Below are 14,208 nucleotides of genomic sequence, written 5' to 3'. Positions count from 1 at the left end.
GAAAATATAAATGACTAGCAGGAAAAAATATTCAGAACAACCAACAGCCGGTCTGTTCTTTTGTTCCCATACTCCACTATCCTAACATAGATTTACACTTTGTGCTTTTGTCGAAGGCCAGCTCCTCTGTTTATGCATTATATCTCAAATCTTGTCACCTGAATCCAGCCCATTACGTCGGTAACACTTGCACTCTCTCTTGCTGTTTGCTCCTCTCCACTTGCACTTAATATTTTTCCATCTTAAAAATTTAATAAACAAATCATTTTTCTGAGCTCATAACCTTCTTCAGTTACTACTCACATTTTATCTGTTCTCATTTATAGCAATAATTCTCAAACAAACAACAACAACAAAAACCCAATGTGTAAACTTGAGGTATTCATACCTTTTGCTGCCTTAAACCCACTCCAGTCAGGTTGGTCTTCAGCATTCCACACTGCTCTTATCAGGATAAGCAATGGCCACGACCTTAACAAGTCAAGGTCAACTTCTGGCTCTCATTTAACTTGACATGGCAATATAACTGATGCAGATTATCTCTTCTATCCTTTGTGACACTATTTTCATTTACACACACACACACACACACACACACACACACACACACACAAATCCTTTATTTTCTTTCTACTTCTTGACTGCTTGTAGTTTTTCCCAAGCTCTCCAACTTTTAGCACTGGAATATCCAGAGCTCAGTTTTTGAACTTCTTTTGAAGCAGCTAAACCTTGGGAAACTCAGAAACACTGTTTTATGGGTATAAATATAAATGTAGCCCAATCTTGATAGTAAATGCAATTATTTTTATTTAAAACTATGATTAAATGGTATATATTGAGGTCATTAAGTGGTGAGTGACAAAGCGATCAATTTCTGCTACTGTAATAGTTTAACATCAATCATAGCAGTGAAATAAATAAGATTTTTTTCCCAGGCCAAGTCTTCTTAGATAGCCAGTATGTTGTAGTAAAAAAAAGAAATGAGAAAACTTTAGCAAACCTAGGTTTAATTCCTGTGTTAGTTAATTACTATTTGTATAACTCTTAGGTTATCTTTGAGATTTCTCATCTATAAAACATGGCTAGAGCACAATACTCTGCATTTTTATGAGATAAAGTCAGAGTTTGGCTTGGCATCCAGATTCTATGAATGAGTTACATTTTATTTCTTCTCCTCAAAGATAATCATTCCCCCTGCACTTTTGAGCCCTATTCTCTGTATCTCTGGACCTTGAAGTATCTTTCATTGGCAGCCTCTTCTCGTTCAATTCCCAAAAGGCTTTTTATTTTAATTTATTCTATAAACTTGCTTGAGTCATTCTGGGCATCTCCAGAAGAATGTACATACCAATGTCTCAAATTCAGTAAGCTCCAAATCAATTTATACATTATCCATTAAATTAACACCTTCTGGTAATTTCTATGTCAATGTTCAACATTGTTCTTCAGGCAGTCACCCAATATGGAAATGTAGAATCATGCCTTTGACTTTACCTAATCAGTTACCAAGCTTTATGTCTTGTATCTCCTAAATTTTCTCAAACCTTTACTCCTCTTTTCAGTTTTATACTCACTACTGTAATTTAAGTCTTCATGATCTATTTCACAGAACATGGCAAAGGTCCTATTTGATCTTACGAATTGGTATAGGTTCTATATTATACTTGTTCAGTCAAAATTTTTATAAACAAATCAAAACTGATGATCTCAGCTCCCTGCATAAAACAGTTATTGCCCTCATTTTGCTTCTCAAACCTTTTAAACAATATACTCCTAATAATCAAAGAAGAATAGCTTACTATGTACCTTAAATTTTGTGTATTATATTTTGTAATATTTGTCCTAATTTTTAAAAAATATAATCTTACATTGTAGTTAAGGAAATCTCTTTTTCTATCATCCATTCTAGTTTTCTGTTTGTGGATCTGGCTCCTCCATTAGACTGAGAGCTGCTTCATGGAAAGGGACCTTTCTTATTCATTTTTTGTTTTGTCAGTATGATGTATATTGTTTGATTTATAGAAAGATCTCACTAAATAATAGCCTAGTGAATAGACAAAAGAAAAAAGATAGTATTTACCAGTATAATACCAAAATATCGAGATAGAAGTTACGTATTCAAATGCTGGCTCTGATTGAATCAAATGTATTTCTACTTTCTCCTATTTCTGGCAAGTTCTGTGAAATGAATCTATTCTAGTCTGTGTATTTGTTTTTTGATTATGTATATTCTTGGATTTCTTGTTTTTATGTAATTGATTTTGTCTTTCAGATTTTCTCTTTTATCACATCAATTTCTACCATATCCTTAGAAATGTCAATTAAAATGATTTGACAAAAACATTTCATAGTCCCTGATGTATGTTTTGACAATTTCTGTTTACAGCTATTTCTAATTTTTGCTAGGCACCTGGTCACTGGGATACAAATAAAGTCCCCAGTTTCCATGACAAGCTAGTTATAGCCACATGACTAAATGTTTGACAGTAATGCTCTGAGGAAATTCCTGTAAGTTGTGTTAAATGGAGGACACACTTTTTCAAGGCATCCTAATTCCTACTGACTGGAATGTGGATGTGCTGGTAGGGCCTGTAGGAGCCATGAGGAGATATAAATCAGTGAGTAGTTGGAGCCACCATAGACCCATGAGCTACCTACCTTCAGATTCCATTTAAATAAGTGAACAATTAACTCCCTGTCTTGTATAAGTGACTGTTCTCCTGATGTTTCTGTCTATTGTAGCTGAACATGATCCTAACTAATGCATCTGAGATAACTTTATCATATGAATAGATGCACCTGAATTCCTCTTAGAACAGGGACTGTAATGTCCCTGATGTCTTGGATTTGGGGAGAACTCATCAGCATTAGATAGGAAAGACAAGAAGGAAGAGAGGCAAAAACGCAGAAGAAAAGAAAAGATAATGGTAACCTAAAGGGGGAACACAGAGTGATCTAGTAAATTCTGCCCTGACATCACAAAACTCTTATTATGACTAGAAGGGCAAGAGGTTTGCAGCTGGTTTGACTGGGGCACAAAAGTTAAGGAGGAATTAGGAAGTTTTAGGACATTTCTAAAACAAGGTGTTGTTTTTAAGATTTTATAAGCCATAAAATTGAGAAAGTGAGATTCAGATGTAGCCGTGTGTGTGTGTGTGTGTGTGTGTGTGTGTGTGGCGTCAGAGTGTTTCCAGCCAGTAACAATAATAAGCAGTCATATTTACTTCTCATACTTTATTTTAAAAAAAGGAAAAGGAGAGACTTGGAACTTCTCACATGCATACATGTCAAACAAAAGCCAGAAGTACATTTTTTTAAATTAGTACCTGAAAAATGCTGAGCCAGTCTTAGGACCACTTGAATCCAAACACTCTCTTCCAGTGTAACATAAGATCAAGAAGAAGCAAAAATCATGCTGCTGTTTTTAAAGCTGATACATTTGTGTAAATTACAAAAAAAAACTTTTCCATTTAAGAACTATTCTAAAGTGGAAATGCAAATAAAAATTGAGAAGATATCTGAAGAATATGTTAGAGATAACAGATTAGAAATGCATAATATTTATTAAATACGTGTATGTATTTATACAATTTTACAAACTGAGGGCCAAAAGAACTACAAAATAGTAAGTAAAAAGCATAAACATGGGAGACCAAGGCAAGAGGGTTGCTTGAACCCAAGAGCCCGGGACCAGCCTGGGCAACACAGTTGAACCCTGTCTCTACGAAGAAACACAAAAAATTTGCTGGGTGTGATGACATGCACCTGTTGTCCCAGCTGCTAGGGAGACTGAGGTGGGAGAATTGCTTAGCCCAGGAGGCAGAGGTTGCAGTGTGCCAGGATCCTGCCAGCCTGGGTGACAGAGAGAGACACAATCTCAAAAAATAAAAATAAAAAAAGCATAAATCCTTCACATAAAATCACAAAAATGGCTTTAAACGTATAAAAATATGTTCAACTTTACTCATCATCAGTGAAACCCAACTTCAAACTAGAGTGAAATACCATTTCCCACCTGTCAAACTGGAAAAAAACTAAAAAGATGGATCTCACAAACTGCTGACAAAGCTGTGGGACAAACAGGCACTCTCATATATTGCTATGAGAACACAACTCATAAAATATCACTGTAGTAGCATTTACTAATATCTAAAAATTATGTGCGCATTTAGTCTTCATTATAGAATACCGCAAAATCAGACTAGGGATTTATTATAAGGATAATCCTCCAGCAAAATAAAAAGAAATCTGCACAAGTTTATAGATTGCAACATTATTGAATTTCTAAACCATTGAAAATTACCTAAATGAGAAACATAGGCAATTGACCAAAAAGAGTGGCTTACTGTGATTAGAAAGAAGTACTATACAGCTGCACAAAGGAAAGATCCCTATTTATTGATAAGTTAATTTCAGACATATTAAGTTAAACATGGAAAGGTGCAAAAGATTATATACATATGTATGTTTGAACAATCTTTTAGGTAAGAAAGAAAAAGAAATAAGAAATCATACAGGTGACCATTTATTTTTGCACATACGCATTAAACGTTTTTGGTTGGCTTACTTCTTAAGAGTTTCTGTGTTCTCTGAGCATCAAAACAGAGGTCTGTGATATTTGTTTGCAAATTTTGATGATGTTAATTTTTATCAGTAGGTTAAAATGTTTTTAATTTTATTCACGTCACAATTACCACTTTTCCTTTTGTAGTTAGCAATGAACTTGAAGAGCAAGCCTTTGACAAAACATAAATATTCCATTTTTCATTAAACGATCTCTCCTGCTGATTAAGGCTTTATTAATGATTCTTGGTGGAAAATACTTTCATATGTTTGTTGTTAAAGGTAATTCTCTAACTTTATTGTTTCTACTATATGTATTAATTTTCCTTNCTCAATCCATCACCAGGCTGAAGGGGGCAGTGGCGCAATATTGGCTCACTGAAATCTCCACCTCCCGTGTTTAAGCCATTCTGCTGCCTCAGCTTCCCGATTAGCTGGGATTACAGATGCACCACCACACTCAGCTATTTTTTTGTATTTTTAGTAGAGACGGGGTTTCACCTTGTTGGCCAGGATGGTCTTGATCTCCTGACCTCGTCATCCACCCACCTCAGCTTCCCAAAGTGCTGGAGTTACAGGCGTGAGCCACTGCGCCCCGCCATTTCCTTCTTCTTAATTAATTTATTCGTTTACTTTGTACTTGTGTATGTCCATATGCATGTACAGACACTCCTCAACTTACAGGGGGAGTTATGTTCTAACCAACCCCTCATAAACTGAAAATATCAAAATTTAAAAATGCATCTGTTACACATAGCCTACTGAACATCACAGATTAGCCTAGCGCACCTAAATATTTGCAAAACAATTACATTAGCCTACAATTTGGTGAAATCAACTAATATAAAGCCTATTTTATAATAAAGTGCTGAATATCTCATGTAATTTATTGAATACTCTGCGGAAATTAAAAAAACAGAATAATTATATGGGTACTTGAAATATAATTTCTACATAACACTTTTGGACATTATAAATTCATAAACTATTGGGATTTACTCAGGGTGATTGGCAAGATATTAAAGAAAATATTAAAAATATATTCAGGAAAGTTTTAGATTGGTCTCAAGACTTTTGGAAGGCCAAAAGGTTTTATTGGGGCAGGCTGAAGACCGCCCACCAGTCCATTAAGTTAGGGAGAGACAGAGATTATCGAAGAGTTTACCCTGCACTCATTTGTCTCGGTTCTAACTATTTACTCATGCAGATTTTGTGCTGGGTGGTCTCTCCAGGGAAGATCATAGGGGAATTACCTGTTAATAGCATTTACTCTGGGCCCCGGAACCTAAAGCTTTTATCAGTCTTAAAACCATTCTCTTAACCATGTTAATTATCCACAAGTGTGTTAACGTAGAACCTTTGTTATGAATAAAAATGTGGACAGACAGAGGGTCTGTCTGGGTCGATTGGCTGTATTTCATCCTCTGAAAGCAGCCAGCAGCCATTCCCTAGCCCACTTGAAACACTGTAATGGTGTGAGAGTGCATTCATTCATCCGTCATTAAGTCAGGGTCTGCAGGTCAGACTTCATTAGCAGTGAGACCCACGTCTCAAAAAAATTGTTAGGTCTAACCACTGTAAATTGAGAACCACCTGTATTTATTTTCAATACTCATAGCCTTACTTTATGCAATGAGAGAAAATTCATTCATATGTTTATGCTCAAATTGTGCCTATTTGGCTAATTGAAACTCCTTCAAACTGGTTACTCTAGCCTTCTAACAGACTCTCACCATCATTTTACTCACTTTCTGGAACAACATGCAAGATATTTCCATCTCATTTTGTAGCTTCCTTGTCCCAAAACCTAGAATTAGTCAGTTTTTAAAAATTCTTAGGTTTTTTGTAGTGTTTAATGGTAATCTAAATCTGTGTTGGTGATCAATTACCATGTAACAAATTACTCCAAAACTTGGTGGTGTAAAACAATAACAAACATGTTATCTATTACAGTTTTTGTGGGTTAGGATTTTTAGAGGACTTGATTGGGCAAGCCTGGCTTGGATTTCTCATGAGATTTCTTAGGTGTACAATAGAACTTCAGTAATCTGCGGGGGTTAGGTGGAGGGGAGAACTGGTTGCAAGAGAAAGGTGAGGAGTGACACTTCTCTGAGTGTAATTTTGACTATCCAAATCAATTTTGTTATATATATATATATATATATATATATATATATATATATATAATTATACTAACAAGATAGAAAATACAACTTATATAAATAAAAACAAATGAATCCAACTTTATTTCAAACCACAGTAAAGGTAAAGGTTTTCAAATTGAATAGAAGATATCCTATTATGTTGGATAGATTACTTGAACTATACACTGTCAGACTAAAGAAAAACAGAGCAATGAACAAATTTTGAACTTTTCTCAGTAAGACTGAACATAGAAGGTATGAAGCAATTTTAGGCCTATTGAAGGATTTATCAGATGAATATAATTATATTCAAATGCATTATTTTATAATTTTAACACATATGCATACACATATGCAAATATATATGTGAGAAAAAACCCTGATAAACAGAGTTAGGAAAGGGTATGAAGGAGAGAGAGTTCTTATGCTTGTGTGCCTGATAACAAAACTGTCACAAAACGCTGTAAAAATCACAACCTTTCACAAAGATAATTGCAAACTTACACAAAAAAATACTTCTGCAAGGACGTATGCCAAGAAATTGCTTGTGGAAACTCAGAGTGGCACCACCTTTGTAATTGATCTACTTAGCCAAAGATAATTATCTCGAAGCAATTATTTCATCTCCTTTATTTTTTTCTTTAAATATCCTTGTATTCTTTTATCTTCCTGAATACATACACAGCTTACTATGGCACTTGCCTTTCCATTGCAGTGTCCTATTCCAGAATAAATACCCTTTGTAGAGACTCTCTGTTATTTAGGGTAACGATTATTCTATCTATCTATCTATCTATCTATCTTTCTATCTATCTTTCTATCTACTATCTATCCATCTATCTTTCTATCTATGATTTATGTATCTATCTGCATGTATGTATATAGCTCTGTTTACTTAAAAGGCCTAGGAGCAATAGTGTACCAGCAGAAATGAGTATGCATAATGCCACTGAATCTTAGGGCTTCTGTTGAACTCAGCATCCAAGATTCTTTGAATTCTGAATTCTGTTGAATTCAGCATCCCAGTGATTCTTACTTTCTGGTAATAATTACCTTTATGTAGTTTATTTTCGTACTGAACCAGAGCTCACCCGGCTGAGAGATACCAGAAGTCACTAGTAACTCCGAAAGCTATGCCATAAAAAACACTGACATTTCTGAGACATGCAGGCTGACTGGTTTTGTTTTGATGTGGTCTAAAATAAAAGAACGAAAGCCTCTTAACCAAGCTGTAGGCTTACCTAACTTCAGCCATTCAGCAACAAAATACCCAAGAGGTTATTGACCACAGATACTACTTCAGGGAGCTATGGACTCTCCTGGGGTCCCACATATGCAGTGAGACTTAAACTTCAACTTAGAGTTACCCCTTCCTCATTTTAATGCTAAAAATCACATTCAGGGGAGGATATTACAATTCTAATATTACATGCTGTCTGTAAAGAGGCATATTGAGCCACTGTGCAAACACTAGAGAAACCTCTTCTACACATGCATTAATGAAATCCTTTCCCATTGAAAGACCCTATAAAACTAACCCACACACAGCGTTTTTCCCTTGTGCACAAGCTAAATAAACTTTGTCTTTGTTGCTATGTCTGGTGACCTCTCTTGATTTCTGTTGTGGGAGATACAAGAACCCAGGGTTCTTGATAACACGTTAGCTTGTTTCCTTGAAACATTCACTCTGGGGAAATCCAGCCACACTTATCATCACGCTTAGCCATTCTCGGGAGATGCCCATGTTGGAGAGAAATGTAGGTCTCCCTCAAACATGCCAGCCATGTGAGTGATCCATGCAGGTCCTTCGGCTCAGCCAAGACTTCAGATCACTGTAGATCCAGTGGACATCTGACTGAGAAAATTCATAAGAAATCTTATCCAGAACCACTCAGCCAAGTCACTCTAGAATTTCTGACTCATAGCAACTGTAGGAGATAATAAATACGTAGTATTGTTTTAAGTCATTAAGCTTGGGGGAAACTTGTTAGGCAGCACGTAATCCCTAATACAGTTTCTAAATACCATTAACCACTAAAAGCAACAAAGAATACTTAGAAAAATGACTGTTTCTAGGTCTGGGACAGGGAAATTAGAAGATGAAATCAAAACAGCTTTCTATACCAGGAAAGTAAAGAGAAGTTTTGAAATAATTATGGCCATATGTCAAAAAATAAGGTAATTCAGGTTGGCAGAGTTTCAACTAACAAAACTGGTGTAATTTGGCATCAAAACTTATAAAGATATGAAGTCTCATTGAATAAGATAGGACTCCATGAATGTATGGGAAAAAGCAATACATGCATAAATGTATACAGGTGTGTATAAGTATATAAATAAATATGAGAATAAATAAATAGTGGAGAAGAAAAATTCATTTTAGTAAAATATCAGCTGATAAATATAGATGAAATAATATAGTTAGATATATTAATTTTTTATAGACAACATGTTAAAAATGGATTCTGGTAGGAATCATCCATACTTCCTTTGCCGGGGGGGACTGAGTTTCACGCTTGTCACTTAGACTGGAGTGTAATGGATGATCTCAGATTCCTGTAATCTTCATCTCTTGGGTTCAAGTGATTCTCCTGCCTCAGCCTCTGGAATATCTGGGACTACAGGCGTGTGCCACTACGCTCAGCTAATGTCTTTTTATTTTTAGTAGAGACAGGTTTTTACCATTTTGTCCAGATTGGACTCAAACTCCTGACCTCAGGAGATCCGCCCGCCTCAATATATGTTTGATCAACTAGATGGCATTTGATGAGAAACAGAATACTTACATAGTCTCAAAGATTATCTTTTCAAATGTGTTATTGATTACAAAAGGAAAACAGCAATTATGAAGTGGATAGAATGATATTTTAATCAACTAATCAAACTTGGTATCATCAATAAACTGCCATTGGACATTTTAGGCCTCCATTTTCATGCCCTGAGAAGGACATAGCATCACTTAAGTAGTGTGTCAACCAAAAATGCATAACCCAAATCTAATCATGAGGAAACATCTGAAAAATCGAAACTGAGGGATAGTCTATAAAATAACCAACTCGTATTCTTCAAGAAATGTTAAAGCCAGGAAAGTCAGAGTCAAAGAAAGGCTGAGAAGCAGTTCCAGATTAAAGAAGGCTTGAGAGACATGTAAACTTTATTCATTATGGGATTTGGGCTGGATCTTATACTGAAAAATAATCCCTATATAGAACATTATTGGCATAAATGAATAAATTGGAATAAAAACTGAATATTAGAATACAGCATTATATCATTGCTAATTTTTTTCTATGTATAATTCTTTTTTTCTGGGACAGAGTCTGGATTTGTCACCCAGAATGGAGTGCAGTGATGTGATATCAGCTCACCACAACCTCCACCTCTCAGGTTTAAGCAATTCTCCTGCCTCAGCCTCCCAAGCAGCTAGGATTACAGGTGCATGCCACCAGGCTCGGCTAATTTTTTTTTTTATATATTTTTAGTAGCGATGGAGTTTTACTATGTTGGCCAGGCGGATCTCAAACTCCTGACCTCATGATCCACCTACTTCAGCCTCTCAAAGTGCTGGGATTACAGGCATCAGCCCCTGAGCTTGGCCTGTATAATTTTATTGTAGTTATTTTTTTTCAATCTCCTTTTTCTTAGCTAGTGAAAATCAAACATTTAAAGGTTAAAATGTAATAATTCCTGAAATCTAACCTCATACATTAAATAAAGAAGTGCATATCATATGCATGATGAACATTCATACACACGTGTGCATACAATATATACATTTGAGAGAGAGAGAAAGATCACAAAGGAAATACGCTGTCAGGTCTCCATATGCAAGCCTGGAGCCTGAAAGTCTGAAGTCCTGCCTGCCTTGGCCAATCATCTTCCACCCCCCACCTGTGTTCGCCATTGTCCCTGATCACCCAGCAAAGCTTCCCTGGACAAGCCACTCACCCAACCCTGCCATCTTAACTGTTCTTATGATAATGTGAATACCTCCCACCCATCCTGCCACCTTAACTGCTCTTCTGCCTCACCCCCACCTGCCATTGTAACTGAACTTGTGGTTATGTATACTCCTTGCCCGTATCCCCCACCACTGTAACTGATCTTACTCTGCAACACTCCCACCCCCCCGCAAAAAACTACCCCAGCCTATAAAGCCAATTCTCACCTTACCCCTTTCACCTGTCCTCAGATTCGACCCACTTGCGCCTGAATGAAAAATAAAAGGGCCTTGTTGCCCACACAAAGCCTGTTTGGAAGATATCTTTATTAAATGCATTTAATATTCAGAACTATTGGACGTGAATAACATATGCTAGTAATTTTTAAAAACTTACAAGGGAGATTTTATTTTTGCAACTTGTACAAAGTTTGAAATTGTTCCAAAATAAAAATTTTAACTAATTATTAACTAGTGTCAGCTGTGTTAAAACTAAAATTTTATTCCTTTAATCTTTTATTTCATATGAATGCCTTTATTTTGAGAGTAGAGAAATGGTGAAGATGTTAGAGATAAAGGTTAATTTAATAATTGGTGTCAGAAGGAAGTGAGAGGAGCAAGATTCTGGATATAAAAATGAGTGAAAATTTCTAGTAAACAACAACAAAAAATTATGAGCATTGAGGGAAAAGGAAGATGGAGAGGAAAAAACCACAATAAAGAACTTTGTTCTGGAGCACAAAGGATTAGAAAAGGGATTCAGGATTTATTGAGGTAGTTTACAAAGCGAGTTTTAACTCTTTTTCCTCTATACTTTTTTGTTCCTTGACTACAGTTGGAAATTATTCTAGTGCTATGAATTTCACCTAATCACATGGAAAATGAAAATAGTATTTTTCTAACTGAATCCCATTATATACACTGAATTGTCAATTTCACTTAAAATTTTCAATCCAGGATTTCCCAGTCAATTCAAGTTTCTCCCTTTTCACGTGTTCTTTTTCCGTCATTGTGATCCAAACACATGGCGGCAAAATGGCAGGAAGAGAGAAGAATCAATAGACAAAATTGAAAGAGGGAATGCTGACACTCTTTTTATTGAAAATCCGTTTTGGTTTGAGAAACCCTCTGTTCTCAACTCTTCAGGCTTTATTCCCACAGCACCCACTGCTGAGTTGTCACTATCTCTCTCAGTCCTCAAACATTCATGACATTGGCTTTTTTTCACAATGCAAACCAGTTGTTGTAGAGATGATCCACCAGGCTATGGAGGGTTTTGTTTTCTCTTCATTCGACACAAGAACATTCTAGTGCCACTGGCTTACCCTCAAACTTCCTTGATCATTTCAAAGGAAATTATGTAATGATCCATTATACCCCATAGGGTCATTAAATGTTGGGCTGGAGTTAGGGGGAGATATCTCAGATACTTTCGGAACAAACACATTTTTTTTCTCTACTGTAACTTATTTATTTAAGTACTAAGGGAAAGTAGAAACCTTCATCTATGATGTGATCTTTTTTGTTCTTCCCTTTTCTATGTATTGTTTCTAGGGATCTACCTAGATTATTTCCTTTTGGTTGAAAATCTGCTCTTCTGTAATCAACATATCTCTCCCCAACACACATAGAAACACACAAGCACACAAACACACATACACACACACATGCATACACACACACACACACACACACACACACACACACACACACACCAGTTTCTTTAAATGTAAGTTATGCTCTGATCCACCATATTCTTATTCTTTCGGATTAAAAAAAATTTCTTTTATTCTCAAATTCTTAGCTCTTGAAAATCTAAAGTCACCAGACTTATCAGATGCATGTTCCCACTTTTTGAACTTTACAAAATCTGCTAATATATTCAATGACATTTTTCTTTCTTTTTCTTTTTTAGATGTGCTTTTCCTTTCCTGGAAAAAATATATAATACCCTATGGCTGGCATTGATCCAGTCAGGACTAGGAAGAAAAGTATTAGAAATGGCAGCTATAAAACTCTTTTAATATGGCCATAGTTTTATCTCACTTCACAATTTATCATCTAGTTTCTTTTTATTCTATAATGCATTTGTGTACTCCTACTTTGTGCCAGAAAATAATCAGGGCGAATCTGGGTGAATAAACCATAGTTTCTCTCCTCTTGGTATCTGTGGAAAATACAGACGAAAAATATATTCATAGTACCTTAAAACATGAATCTTAAACTAATCACATTTGTGGACCACTGTTAGGGGTCAGCTTAGGAGTAACTTCCAGAAGAATTCTGGTACTCTGGAGTTCAAGCAAGACTGTGCTGGAGCAGCCACTGCACCCTAAGCAGGGCTTGCTCATTCTGGAAGTTTCTTATAATCCATAAGGTATAAGGCTTCAGAGTTTGTTTCATCAGCCTACCACTGAGCACTACAGTATAGCAATGAAAGAAGCACAGCCACCAGAAATACAATCCTGTAGTATAACTGATCTGGCAACATTGAAACAATATTCATCATAGAACAGCTCAACTGACCTGCACATGTGCAGAAAATAGAATACGGCAGGATATCCAACTTCTGCTGTAAAGTGAGCTGAAATGGGGGTAATCACAAGCAGAGAGGGCAGCAGAAACATGTTAAGGATTCATAGAAGCACAGCCTCAAGCAATGTAGCATAACTGAATATGTGAGAAGGGGCATGCTGCGGAAGAAACGAAAGAAGCAACTTGCTCTTAAAAAATCTATTTCTGATGACACTGGACACAGTGTTATATAGCTATATGAAGCTCTATTCATTTCTAACTTTAAATAACAAAAATTAGTATGGATGCCAAACCCTGTCAGAAGATGTGTGTATTTATCTAGTATATTTCAGTTGCATTACAGTCATTTTAACTTGTTTTCTTAGCTATATTAACAATTAGTTTGCATGAAATCAAAATATTGTGTAAATGTCTTAGATGTTGCAAGTTAATTTGGAAGGGCAAGTGTGCACAATATGTGTGTCTCTCTGTACACAAAGTGTGTCTATGTGTGAAGAGAGACACACATTATGCACACTTGGGGTCATAAAATATTATTATTGCCAAAATCAGAGAAGAATACAAGAAATAAAAGCGTGACATTCAGAGAGTTCTTTTGCTTATATTGTCGTGGTATTCCCACAAAGTAATGAACCTACTTTTTGAGGATGACTCCTGAAAATCGCTGTCATTATTTCCGTCATGTATATGTATTTATTCAATTTATTCAACAAATATTTCCCCTGCATGGTAGGCATATATCAGGCTACTCACACCTGGAAACAAGGAATAGAGACAGAGAATATTGGAATGCACGTTTAGAGCTTTTGCTTTTCCTTCCAGATTTTTAACTCTGGGTAGGTAAAGGGAGTACACTTATTTCCATGCAGGTAGTGTTGCTCACTCCATATAACAAGAAGTACTTAGCTCTCACAGCTAAAATTCCGGCAAACATCCATTGAACTTTAGAGCAACTTCCTGAATCACAATGACTCTAGATATAGAATCAAAAGTACATCATTGTAATGAAAGGATTCTTTTTATTTT

This window comes from Cebus imitator, unplaced genomic scaffold, assembly GCF_001604975.1.
Source record: "Cebus imitator isolate Cc_AM_T3 unplaced genomic scaffold, Cebus_imitator-1.0 Scaffold47, whole genome shotgun sequence".
In the NCBI taxonomy this organism is placed as follows: domain Eukaryota; kingdom Metazoa; phylum Chordata; class Mammalia; order Primates; family Cebidae; genus Cebus; species Cebus imitator.
This window is presented reverse-complemented; position numbering follows the sequence as displayed.